A 14,288-nucleotide genomic window follows, 5' to 3' on the forward strand; every position below is an offset into this window, starting at 1 on the left:
TTTGGCCAAAATATCTGCGCTTTCAACCCACTTCATGGGTCCTTATTTTTTATGAGTTCCTACACTAATGGCTTATTTAGACACAATGATTATCGCTCAAAATTTGCTTAAACGCCATATTTTGAGTGATGATCATTGTCTAACTGTGCCCATGTTTCAGTTTTCTGTTGAATGACTGTTTTCAGTTCTGCTTGAAAACCATAGTTCAGAACAGCTGATATGCAGGACCGCACGCTGTGCTCTGCCAGGGGACAGCCAATTACAGCTGATTGCTTTGTCTCAGCTGTCAGCCCCTCTGGCAGAACAGCTGATAATCAGGACTGCATGCTGTGTCTGCTTTCCATGTTGCTGAATTCTCCAAGGGAAGCTAGAGATTACATAGTTTTCTCTTAGCAGACCCTGGCTGAACAATGGCACTTATTACAGAGCTCAGACCTCTTGCTGAGCTCTGCAAAAGCTCCCAGAAACTCATTTGCATGCAAATGAAGCTGATGGGCACTAATTGCTACTAGTACTTTATGCAAAATTATCGCTGATCTTTAAATCTTTTGAAAGATTATCTGTGTGTGTAAGTGTTCCTTTACAGATGTTAAAAACACAAAGGGAAATATAAACAAATCACAGAAAAGGGCCATATACTTACTGACATACTGTAAATCCCCCGCGTAGCAGTCTCGCTGTCTGCATGCTGATGGATAGTGGGTGCTTATAAGTGCCCTCATGTATCATATGGCTATTTTCTGTAATTTTTCTTTGCCCTTTTAGATTTCCTTTCTGTGTATTTTAACTCTATTTTTACAATTGAAAGTTTGTAAACTTAGCAAACCTAATTTGCAGTGGTTGTTGTATAATTTTATGTCTATTGCGAAAGGGCCGCAAGTCATTTCAATGGACGCCATCCGTACGGAATCCATGCAAAAAGAGAATATGCCGCAATTCTGCTTGTGTTCTTGCTAATGGATGTGGAATGCCATGGATCGTTTGGGCAGGCAGTGATCACGGTTTCCGCAATCCAAATCCGTCTGTGTGCAGCCGGCCTAGCATTTAGTTTTATCTAAATAACTTGGCCAAAAACAATTAGTGGACAGCAAAATGCATTGTGGGAAAGAGATATAACATATTTATGTAGCTTAGAATAATAATATATTAAATACGTTTTTAACTAAGGGTACAAGGATGCAGGAAAGGAATCCCGGAATAGGCTGAGTATATGTGCTGCCTAGCAACAAAATAAAAGGATTAAATGATGGAGGAACATGAAGATCTAAACAGAAAAAAATATCAGGAAACATAGAGCTTCATAAGATATTAAAAACTATTTCTAAATTTTACAGCAGGCACTAAATGGTTTGCCTAGATTTCTTTACAGTAATAACACTGGCTAGAAAACAAGTCAAACAACCGTATTTCCAGATACAAATAACTCCAGGAGCAACGAGTTAAGTGTATAAGTGTGTTGTAACTTTTGTTGACTGCCTTGCTTTTTCCTGCAAGGTTCCACCAATCACAGCTGTTAGTCCATTAGCAGCAAAAGGCAGGAAGCGTTTTGTGTGTGTTCTTTGAGTCTCACATTTTCAGCACTTTCGTCCCCACTCTGCAATCATTCAATAACAGTGAAAAAAATGAAGCAAACTTGTTCTAGGCGTTAAATGAGAGCTTCAGAATAACCAACAGTCTAGGAGCCTTTGTGAAGCTGTCTCTTTGGTAAGCAGCCTGTGAATCAGTGACTCATTGGTAAGTGTAATGTGGTCTGAGAGAGGGGTGTGTGAGGGAAATACTGGGTAAAAGGTTTGCTGTCAAACTCTGCAGTGCATATTACTGCAATTCACATCAAAAAGGTGCATGTAACAATAACATAATTTGTATCACGTTGTATGAAAGGATACATTTTGTTGTATATTTTTGTATGACCTTTTTTGTTGCTTTATATCTGCATAAAAACAGTACTAACTAACAATTGACTGCTAAATGTTCCATATGTGGAAGCATATTTGCAGTGTAATTGTATTCAAAAGAGGGCAGAGTGCATTGTTGGTTGCTGTGCAGGTTGTGCTTGGTTATGATATGTATGACATTAATTAAATCTGACTATCCCTTATTGACAAACCAGCGTAAAAAATGTTTGCCAATTACGGTTCAGGTTTTAGTAATGACTTATTTGGCTACTATAGCAGTAACGCAGGCATGTAGCATGGAGCCTATGCAAGATGCTCACTGCACACACACAGCTCATTAATTTCAATACACCGTGCAGGTTGTTGTTTTTTTGGAAATAAGCAAAGACTGTACTGTAGGCTACTGCAAGGATATTTACATAAATGTATAAATAAAATATATCCTATTGCTGAAAGTGTTACAAACATTACGTAGACTCAATTCTATGCAAAACACATCACGCCCTTATACTTTACGGAGAAAATAAGGAATCTCGAGGTATAATAAAATTAATATGCAGTAGTGTGTGTATGTATAAGGATAGATAGAATTATACACTAAATGAATGGCCACTCTATTATAGGCACCTGCCTTTTGAGGATTGTAGCTTTTTAAAAATGTTTTTATTAAACTTTTCCAAGACATACATCAATATACAGTTACTCCCCGACTTGCAAACAGGTTCCGTTCCGGGAGCCCGTTCGCAAGTCCGTTTTGTTCGCAAGTCGAACAAGTAGTAGTATGGAGCGGGATCGCGGGTGGATCCCGCTCCATACAACGTCGGGTGCAGGCTGTTCTTACAGCGGGCACCCGGCGGCAGCAGTTCCGACGAGCCGCGCCGCTTGTCGGAACTGTTAACACTTTAAATACCGCTCTGACAGCGGTATTTAGAGTGTTAACAGTTCCGCCGAGCGGCGCGGCTCGTCAGAACTGCTGCCGCCGGGTGCCCGCTGTAAGAACAGCCTGCACCCGACGTTCAGGGGGCCCGTACAGCGTCCCACGATGAGATCGCGGGACGCTGTGTGGTTGCTAGGCAGCCGGGGACCTCCTGAAAGGCCCCAGGGCTGTCTATGCAGAGTGCCCATCAAGCGCACGGCTTGCTAGGCGCTCTGCATAGACAGCCCTGGGGCCTTTCAGAAGGCCCCCGGCTGCCCAGCAACCGCGATGTGACCGGACAGGCTTCTATCAGGCTTGATAGAAGCCTCTCCGGTCCCTGCACAGTATGATGTAATGCCATAGCATTACATCATACTGTGCAGAACAGATTGTTCGCAACTAGCGAAATTCGCAAGTCGAATGTTCGCAAGTCGGGGACTATCTGTATAACATATGAAATTAAGATAATTGCCTCTACAAGATTATGGTAATTGGATCCTTTCATCCATGCTTGTTAGCTTTGTGCTGATGGTTGGATCAAGAATGATATAATAAAGATGCTTGTAGTTGTTTCAGTAATATAGTTATGGCTCAGATGCAGTCTTAATACATTTTTAAAGAAAATTTAAAAAAAACATAAAAAACAATGAACAGTAAAGTCATACCTGCTATAACCTCAAAATTAAGGTATGCTTCACTGCCATAAAATGGAGGGGAAGCTGTACTAGTTGTCTTTGCAGAAATCTATCTCAATACATTTGTATCAGAAATACTAAAGAGGATTGATTTGTGAGAATTTGTTCTGGAAGTATGGTAGGTAGATGCAGAAACCCCTCACCCCTTCCCAGGCTCCAGTCAAGCATTGGATGATTGATTGATGATTATCCGTTCAGTTGCATCCGACCCTCGGTCACTCCATGGATCAATGTTCTCCATACATTTCTGGTTTTCACGGCTTCTTTTAGTTCCACGATTGACATGTTCGTAGTGGCCTTGTTTGTATCTAGCACACAATCCAAGGCCACCATGAACATGTTGAGCATTTAGAACTCCTTAAAGGGGTGATTTCCCCAACCCCAGTTGTTACTGAAACAAGCATGTGTAATAGGGATAGGCTCAAAAATAATTTCTAATTCTCTGTGGTTGCATCTGGATAAAGCTCCCCATGTCATAAAAAGGACTATACCATTCTCTCTTTGAAGAGTGATATTTTGGCTCAGTCCATTTGGAATAGAAAGGCAAATTTATCCAAGAATAGGTTGAAAGGAAGTGCTGTTAGCTGCAACCATGTCTGCAAGATGGCCTTCAGACCTGCTGCAGGAATGAAGTGTAGCAGTTTGCGTGGCGCACTGAGAAATGATATGTTTGGGTCAAAAATTGACTGCAGAGGTTCTTGCGGGTAAAAATTTGTCAGGTTTGTTGTGGTATTGTTATGGATCTGTGACTGAAGGCCTGTATGAGGGGGCAAGACCAGAAACAATGGTACAAGTTTGCTTTTGGCACTTTACATTTAAAACAGTTTGGGGTGATATAATATGTCCATGTGGTGATCCTTCACAGGGGTTAGGTAAGATCTATGAGTAATTTGTAGACTTATTTCTAAGAATCTGGTCAAGGGTAAATACTTATGAGCAGATGACAGAATCATTACAGGTGTTAAATCTGGAACATCCATGGACCGCTTTCTAAAGGCCCATTTACACACAAAGATTATCGCTCAAAAGATGTGTATTAGGCGAATTTTGGGCGACAATCGTCATTTACAGCGCAAGATGATCACTCAAGATAAGCGATCACCTTGCGCTGCGAGCGGAGAATGCAGAAGACAAGCGAGATGTCCCCTCTTGTTTTCTGCATCCAGCTGTTACCCGCTCTTAGCACCTGGTTGTTATACAGCCAAGCGCTCTAAGTAGAGGATGCAGAAGACAAGCGGGGTGTCCCGACTTGTCTTCTGCATCCCGCTGTTTTCTGCCCGGAGTGCCTGACTGTTATACAGCCGAGCACTCCGTGCGGGATTTAGAGAACAGAGCTGGACCACTTTGTTCTTCATACCCAGGCTGTAATCTGGAAGCGGGATACAGCTTAAACAATAGTATCAGCTGTATCCCGCCGTGAATCCCTGATAAGGCTCATCGTTGTCTTTCTGCATGCTGAAAGACAACGATGAGCTATAGCATAACGAAAACTGCATGATGTCAGTGCAGTTACACGCAACGATTATCGCTCAAAAGACGGATTCTGAGCGAATTTTGAGCGATAAATGTGTATAATTGTGCCTGAACTCCAGAATCAATGTCATCTAATTCTTGCATATTGCAAATCGATCTGTACAATCTAGAGATCAAGTCCCATGAAGTAATTGGCTTAGAGAGACAGGTGTTTTTCATCATGTCCCAATCAAAGTCTTGGAATTCTGGTAAAAGTTGTTGGACATTACACCTGCATTTGACTTTTGTCTGGCTCTCTCCTCCCCCCCCCCCCCCCCGCTGCTGTTCTATGCTCCTCTGTCCTTTGGGGCGCCGGGGTGCCGGCGACCTTCTGGGGGGTTGGCTGGGGGGGGGGCGAGAGCCTTAGACACTTGAATATAGTCAGTATTACATCCCCCTATGACTCCCAAGAGAGTGGGGACACATACTTGTGTATACCCCCCGTCTGTCCCCGTTCTCCCCTCTTCCCCACTACTATCCTTCCACTTCCCTACACACTTCCCTATAGTGGAGTGATCTCGAGTAAAAGGGAAAACTACAGAAAGAATCTACTGTATGCTATATGAAAATGCTTTCTGGTCTAAATATGCATATGATACCATAGTCGGGCAGGGAAGTAAATGTACCTGTGATATTGGGGGCCTAGAGCTCTACGCAGATATAAATCTGTCTGACTGTGCCCAGTTTACCATCGTATTATAGGTGCACAGTCTTCCCCGTTATCACACGCACGTTCAAATAATATTAAACGTTATGATGTTTGTAATACTCTGGCAATTTGCTGTTGATGTAATTACAATTGTTAAGTTCTGGATAAGTTTGTGCAGTGCATCATACGGAATCTGTTCTGGTCGGAGCATGGGGACGCATTCCTCGGCCCTTGTTCGAGGGGACCTGGTGGCTGGCCGGGCGCGGGTTCGATCCCGCTCAGTGGGGTACCCTCTCCCGCATAACTATAGAAACACCCGAGTTAAATGGCCAACATAAACATACTCTCCTGGAACGTGAGGGGAATGGGAGCCCCCAGAAAACGTTCTATGATTTTCTCATATGTCAGAAACCACAACCCACACATAGTGTGCCTCCAGGAGACGCATATGATCTCTGAAAAAACAAAACAACTACAAAAACCATGGGTTCAATGGGCTATACACTCAACCTACTCTTCATATGCTAGAGGAGTGTCAATACTAATTCACAAGCGGCTGCGGTGGGAACCGGGACGCACAGTCAGAGACCCAGAGGGCAGATTTTTGTTCATCCAGGCGTGGATAGAATCCCAGCCAACATAGCAATTCTACACCAGGCGGCCCAATTCGCCACCCAGTACCCCAACGCCTCCATAATATGTATGGGCGACTTAAACTTGATACTGGACCCCCAAATGGACAGATTAGGCACCCCCGCAGCTCACCCGGCCCAAACCAGCCCCTCGCCTCTGATGCAATTCTTACAAGAGGTCGGTTGGCGCGATGTGTGGAGAGTTAGACAACCGGCGACTCGAGAATACTCGTGTCACTCCATCGGCAGGAACACTCTACCCCGAATAGACTATTGTCTTGGAAACGCCAGACTGTGCACTGCAATAACCCACATTAAATACCTCACCAGAGGTATATCGGATCATTCGCCTATATTCGTAGAAGTCTCCACGCCAGACATACATGCCCATAGGCATAACTGGCGTGTACACCCATTCTGGCTAAATCTATTTGGTACAAATGATAGAATCCCCGACCAACTTTCTGTTTTCCTAGAACTAAATCAGCCAGATGCCGACCCGGTGGTGCTGTGGGAGACATTAAAGGCCTTCTTACGAGGCGCTCTAAAATCATCTATCTCATATATTAAAAGGGAGTCTTCTAGGCTGGAACGTGAGATGGCGGCTCAATATGAACGCCTAGAGGCAGACTATATTGCAGACCCAACCGACGAACGCAGAGAGCAGTGGCTAAGACAGGGCAGGCAATACTTAACCCACCTACAAGAGAAGGCTCGTAGAGCCTCCTTCTTCGTAAAACAGCGCTTTTATGAACTCGGCAATCAGTCCAGTAGCCTATTGGCCACTCTGGTGCATCAAAATTCGGCATCGCCGTCGATACTCCGTATCGCGTCGGAAACAGGAGAGATACTCCACCAAAAAGACTTAATAGGAGCAAGATTTCAACGCTTCTATAGAGACCTGTACGCCACTGGATTCCATGCCACACAACAAGAACTAATAAATTTCCTGTCTAACCTTAATTTCCCCACACTCTCCCAGGACCAACAGACCCTAATAGATGCCCCATTCACTCTAACTGAACTTTCGGAGGCTCTTCAGGAGATGTCCAATGGTAAAGCCCCAGGCCCAGATGGCCTACCAGTAGAGGTATTCGCAAAATACCAAGAAATACTCCTGCCCACGCTACTCGAGACCTATAATGCTGCTTATAACAACAAAACGCTACCCCCATCCTTCTATGAGGCTACAATCGTACTCATCCTAAAACCAGGAAAAGACGCCTTGGAATGTGGCTCATATAGGCCCATATCCCTCCTTAACTCGGACTATAAACTCCTGACAAAAATGCTGGCCCGACGCCTCAATAGCGTCATTCTAGACCTGATACATCCAGACCAAACCGGATTTATGCCGGGCAAATCCACAAGAGAAAACCTGCGAAGGGTACAGGTAATAACGCAAATCGGAGCAACAGATAAAACGGACTGGGCCCTGGCTTCACTAGATGCAGCCAAGGCCTTCGATTCCATAGAGTGGCCCTTCCTGCTCCAGGTGTTGAGGAGATTCGGGTTCGGAGACCGCTTTATCCAATGGATCTCCATAATCTACAAAACACCATTGGCAGCAATCTCCGTGAACGGCACCTGTTCTACGTATTTTCCCCTGTACAGAGGGACTAGACAGGGGTGCCCCCTCTCCCCGCTTCTCTTCGCCCTGGCCATGGAACCGCTGGCCCTTATGCTCCGTGCAAGCCCCTTATACCACGGGATTCAAATCGGAAATCGGGAGGATCGCGTGGCGTTATACGCCGACGACCTCATGCTCTTTATGGCAGACCCAACAACTACCCTGCCTCATGCCATAGACGTTATTAACACGTTTGGATCCTTCTCAGGCTTACAGATAAATTGGTCAAAATCCGCCTTAATGTTAGTTTCCACACAGAACCCCCTACAATCTATGGACTCACTATGTGGATTACGTCTCTCCAGAGAATTCAAATACCTGGGAGTCCAGATCACCAATACAACTGCTAGAGCCCTAGACCTGAATGTCTATCCACTAATAGACTTATATAGATCTAAATTCAAAGTTTGGGGATCACTACCCCTGTCGGTCGCAGGCCGCATTAACTTGATTAAAATGATAGTCTTACCGAAGTGCCTATACATCTTGCAGCACATCTCCGTTCCAGTCCCGACTAGATTCTTCCGGATGATGAACTCCCTCATGACCTCCTTCATATGGGGCAATTCCTGTCCAAAACTTAAACTCTCCACGCTACAGAGACCGAAAGACGAAGCCGGGTCGGCACTCCCAGACCTATTACTATACTACCTAGCCGGCCAATTGATACACTTAAAATGCTGGCTGAAAAACGGCCCACTGCCCAATTCAGAGGCCCATCTGGCCCAGGCTTTGAACACTTCTAGCCTCTGGCCGCTGCTAGAGCTCCCCGCCACGGTGAGGGGCAAAACACTGCCTATTCACAGACTGGCCATGCGGGTCTGGCGCCAGGCAAGGGAGGTGAGTGGATTCTCGGATATAGCCGCAGACATGCCGCTGTGGAGGAACCCTGGGCTGGGTGAGCTGCGACTGCTAACCGACCTAGAGGTATGGGAACAGCATGGGATAGCTCATCTAGGAGACCTATATAATTCTAATATCCTGCTATCCTTTGAGCAACTCCAGGCCCAATACCAAATACCTCGATCTCACTTCTACAAATACCTACAGATCCGGCATGCGCTCCAGACGCAATTCCCGCCCACGAGTAGCATTATATCCTATTACCCACTGATTGGAATATTAAGATCACAAGGGCCCCGCGGACTTATCTCGACATTATATTCCCATCTAATAACTTCAAAAGCCACAAGGGAAATCCCTCCCGCTTTGATTAAGTGGAAGTCTCTGATCCCAACGCTGACGGAAGAGACGTTCCAAGAGGTACTGGAATCACCGTTGTCCGTCTCCCCCTCAGCAAATAATAAACTGACCCAACTCTATATAGTTCATCAATGTTACCTCACCCCGGTGAGACTACATAAAATGGGCAGAACTCCATCCACACATTGTATTAGATGCACCTGCACATACGCTGATTTTTGGCATATGATCTGGGACTGCCCGCGGATCCGATCATATTGGGACGAAGTCATAGATCTGTTATCCACGGTCCTTGAAATCCCAATCCCTGCCACCCCAGAAATTTGCCTTTTTGGTATCCTCGACGAGGAGCAGTGGCAACATTATCACAGAATATTCCTAAGGGAGGTACTGTTCATGGCCAGAAAGGTCATCGCGATGAGATGGATGGACCAGAGGGGCCCGACCGTGGCAATGTGGAAGAGAACCACAAATTCAATCATACCCTACAACAACATAGTATACAAAGCCCGTAAGTGCCCGGATAAATTCCAAAAGGTGTGGGGCCAGTGGTGTGCCTCTTCACTGACCTTGTTTCCTCCGCAGCCGCTTTCATCAGCAATATCAGCGCTACAAAGACGATAGTAAAAACCCTCGGGGAATAATGGTGGGACGGGGGGACTCGGCCCCGCGCACGGTCAGCCGCCCGGAATATAACTATGCGCTCCCTTTCTCCCTCTAAAATAAAACACCTTGATGGCCCCGGCTTCGTACTGTATCTTGCCCAGTCGATATTCATGTCTTGATGCAAGTATATACTTATGTGCCTAAGATAAGCGACACAATAGGTCTATGCTCTAAAATGGGCTCTAACACGGCTATACCTTTCTCCATGAACCCCCCATTACCCGTACCTTTCACCACTTTCCTATCCCTCCTACGACACTGTATTATACTACATGCTTGTCGCCTCCCCCTCTACTCCGGGCCGGGAAAACACACCAGATAAGATGCAAACCACAATGCCCGATTGGCTTATATTACATGTAAGACTATGTACTGCACAATGTTTCTTTTTCTTTTTCTGTATTTGATATGTTATTAACTTGTCAATAAAACGAGTTTAAAAAAAAAAAAAGTTGTTGGACATAATGCCTAGACTTTAGATAAGGAAAGATTGGCATTGGCAACTCAGGGAATTTTTGCCTCATCTCCTCGTAGGACAGATCCAGATCACATTTTTCCTTTTTGTGTAATAATTTGTCTATTGAATCGATTCCCCTGGTGTGCCATTCGTGAAAAATCCTATATGGGCAATTTTTTTTTATTTCATAAGGGATAGATAAGGGGATATGTGAAGAGATATATGGCTGTTACGACGTAGTCTGCTCCATGCCCTCCCTGCAGTAATTATCAGGGGGTTATATCTAATGGTTTCTGGTAGTTTTGTGTATGGGAGGTGGAGCATGTTCTGCAGTCGTGTTGGGGCAGACATCTTTTCTTTTAAGATCAGGTTTGTGAAGTTTGACTGGGAATATATCCAATTGTATCTGCTTGTGATGCAAGGTTATAGTCCTCTACATGGGGTATATTGATTTCTCCGTTAGATTGTGTTTTTGCAATATTTCAAAACCTATGCGTGACCGTTTTCCGCCCCATATGAAATTTCTATATAGATAATTGATTCTATTCTCATCTTTTGGTTTTAATAATGTGGGCGGGGAGTGAAGGAGGTATAGCAAATGAGGGAACTCCACCATTTTTAAGAGGTTAGCTCTTCCCAAAAAGGATAGTGAGAAATTTTTCCAATAGCTAAAAGTTGTTTGCAAATGTTTTATGTAAAGTTCTATGTTTGCTTCATATAGTCTGGAGGGGTGTCTAGTGACATGTATTCCCAGGTATTGTATGGAGTTTTTTTTTCCCCTATTGAAATGGGTGTTTGGTCGTCCACAGAGGTCTTGTTGGTCCTTTAAGCATCAGTGCTTCCATTTTTGTTTTTGTTTAGGTTTGGAGTATAGTCTGAGTCTGCCAATATTCTCTATTTCTTGCATTAGTGGCATCAATGCGTCCTTTGGATTACTAATCATCAAAAGTAGGTTATCGACGAATGCCTCTACTTTTATTTCTAGCTCAGCATATCGGATGCTTGTTATGAGTATAGCAGATGTTAGGTGGCGTAGTAGGCCGTCTGTGGACAGGTCAAAGAAGTGGTAAAATTGGGTTGGACCCCCCGCCTGGAATAATTCTATTGTTGTTGTGTTAAGTCCGTTGATGGTAAGACTAGAGGTGGTGTCTGTGGGCATCAAAGTTTATGTAATTGATAAAGGTTTGTCCAAAATCACGCTGTTCAAGTGTTGTGTATAGAAAAGGCCATGCCATTTTGTCAAAAGCTTTCTCAGCATCTAAGCTTAAAAGCATCATGATTGGGCTATCCAGGGTTTGCGCAACTATGGTTGCCGCTATTGCAGTTCTAATATTTTTTAGGGCCTTTCGTCCCTCTGTGAAGCTTTTCTTTGTTGTGTTGAGTATTGAGGGTAAGATGGATTGTAACTTGTCTGCTAGTATTTAGATAAAATTTGATAATCTTGGTTGAGTTGGTCTTTGGACCTGTACAAACAGAGATCAGCAAGGTCTTTATTCGGTTTGGGCAATAAAATCGTTCTAGAAGTCCCAAGATCATTTATATTGCATTGTAAAGCTTAGTAGGCACCAGTATTGGGTCTATAGCAAGTGTTTTGTAGTATTCCCCTGAAAAGCCATCAGGTCCTGGTGTTTTTCCCCCTTTTTGATGATGCTATCGCCCTATGCACCACTTCCTCCTGTATTTCAATATCTAGTGTTCGTGTTTGGTCTGTTCTGAGTTTAGGTAGCCTGACAGTGTCTATAAAGGTGTGTATGTCTTGTGTGTTAGATAGGTCCGCTCTGTAGAGGTCTTCAAAATGGTTATAGAATATCTGCGCTACCTCTTCAGGGTTAGTTGCAATGTTAACCGTAGTGGGATGCTTTAGGGTCAAGATCGGTTTGTGTGGTTGTCGTTGATTGGTAAGACTGGCTAGTAGGCAGTCTGTTTTATTGCATTTATAAAATTAGTTCTTAGTTAATTGGACTTGCTGTGCGAATGAGTATGCATAAAAATGTCTAAGAGGTTTTTTTTGCTGTTAATGTTTGGCATGCATGCGCAGTTTGGGGGTTGGTGTATTCTTTCTCTGCCCTCAACAAGGATGCATGCAGTTCCGCAAATTTATCGTTACATTTTCTCCTATGGGAAACATAGCCTATGACATGCCCTCACATTACTGCCTTGGAAGCCATCCAAAACAACTCTGCTTTCCTCGTGTTCCCTATTGTCATCTGCGTAATTGTTCCAGTAGAGCTTCAGTTAGTCCCAAAGGTATCTGTCCTGACTCCTCACCCCATGTTGTCGGGCCTCTAGTGTTATGATGGTTTGTCCTGTAGTTTGAGTCTTTGCCTCTAGCTCTGCAATCCTTTGGGTGTTGCCGGTAATTTATGATAGCGCTAAATTGATGGATTTATGCAGCGTTTCTAGTCTAATGTCAAGCGGGTTCAGAGTAGTTTTGACGCCTCCTGCACCACCAGAGTTGCCTGTGTTTCCATGTTTTCAGGTGCCCAAGTGTCTGATGGAAAAGCTGGTTTGGGACAAGATGCTTTCTCCATCTGGGCTTTTTTCATTCGTCTGTACTACTGCTTTGTGCAGGCCTAGGTGGAGATGAGTGATGTTGAGAGGTTTTATGTTCCTTGTTCTTGGAGGATTTGACTTTTTGTTTTACTTTTTGATCATGCCGGTTTGCTGCCGTTGCGTTCACTGAGATATTTGTCCAAGCTTAGACCTCTCTGGGCCTGACATTGTCACTGGCTAGCGATGCGAGTGCAAGGGGTCGTCCTTTGGTCTCTAGGTTCAGTAAGGAGTTGTTGGAAGGATCCTGGTACAAATCAAACATAAACTGAAGGTGGAACCAACAAAGGGAAAACAGGCATCAGACCCTACACCACACCATCAGGCCACATTCTTACCAAAGAATAAACACAACAAGGGAGATGGAAATCACAACAAGCACGAGGTATTGGTTCATATTTTGACCAAACGTCATGGGTCCTTGTTATCTTGTGAGTCACTAATCTAACAAGATGACTAAACCACAAGAAAGGGAACCTTGCCTAGAAGCAGGATGACTATTCAAAAAAGGACAGCCTCACGGTGGAACCTAAGGAACACCTATCTCACCCTAGATCAGAATAGACTGGAACACCAGACAAGGACATAATACACACCAGGTGTTTTTTTTTTTTTTGCTTTTACGAGGATTGGTAGAAAAACGTTATGCCATTTGTCTTTTGGATTTCATTTTTGTGGAGTTCAGTGAACAAAATAATGTGATAACATTATTCTTTGGGCCAGCACAATCCCGATGATACCAAGTTTATAAAGTTTGTTAAATTATGTACACAGAAAACATTTTTTTTTCTTTTTTAAACAGTTTGTCGCATTACAAGAGCCATAACATTTTTTCCCATGGAATGAGCTCTATAAGAGCAAGTTGAGCTCTGGTCCTTTATCTAGATTTTGGAAACATGACATTTTGATTCCTTTTTTTCCATTTTCTCTGACAGGAGTGAGAGGAGGATGTCAAGAATTGTTCTGATTCACAGGTGCAGAGTCACAGTAAAGTAAATTAGAGCTGAATACAATGCGGGTGCTTGAAGCAGCATGTCTGTATGTACAATTTGTCATTCCTAAGCACTTATGAGCTAAAATTGGATCGGTGTCAACAGTTCAGGCTGGCAGAGGTAGAGTAATGGTGTGGAGAATGTTTGCTTGACATAGCCTGGGTCCTCTGATACCTGTAGTTGGATGCCATTAAAAATTGCTGCAATTCTAAAGGCCAAAGAAGATCCAACGCATTGATAGGTGTCTCTAACAAAGTGACTATTCAACGTATGTAGGCAGGTCTCTCCTTTTATAGTCTGTAGGCATTAAGGAAACTGCTAAATATTTTTTATGTAAAAGTCAAACCTTAAGACTACAATTTGTCTTGTGTGGCCTAATTCTTTGTTTCCTTCATTTAAAGCATAACGTCTATATAACATTCAATTAATGTTAATAGGCTGAGGCACTTTGACCTGTTTATTTGTATAACCATGTAAGATAAATACCTGTT

General features: G+C 43.8%; 1 protein-coding gene across 5 annotated transcripts in view; it reads left to right on the top strand.

The window, feature by feature from the left end:
* STS (steroid sulfatase) overlaps window positions 1–14,288 on the top strand; it is a 327,127-nt gene that overhangs the window by 110,432 nt on the left and 202,407 nt on the right. For 2 of the 5 annotated variants that reach the window (XM_066599915.1, XM_066599917.1), the window contains exon 1: window positions 1,548–1,734. The exons of 2 other annotated variants lie outside the window; for them this stretch is intronic. The gene's annotated coding sequence lies outside the window, so the exon portion shown is untranslated. Of the gene's footprint in view, window positions 1–1,547; window positions 1,735–14,288 lie in introns of those variants that run through there. One more of the 5 variants, XM_066599918.1, reaches the window with a different exon arrangement.

Source organism: Eleutherodactylus coqui, chromosome 4, assembly GCF_035609145.1.
Source record: "Eleutherodactylus coqui strain aEleCoq1 chromosome 4, aEleCoq1.hap1, whole genome shotgun sequence".
Taxonomy (NCBI): Eukaryota; Metazoa; Chordata; class Amphibia; order Anura; family Eleutherodactylidae; genus Eleutherodactylus; species Eleutherodactylus coqui.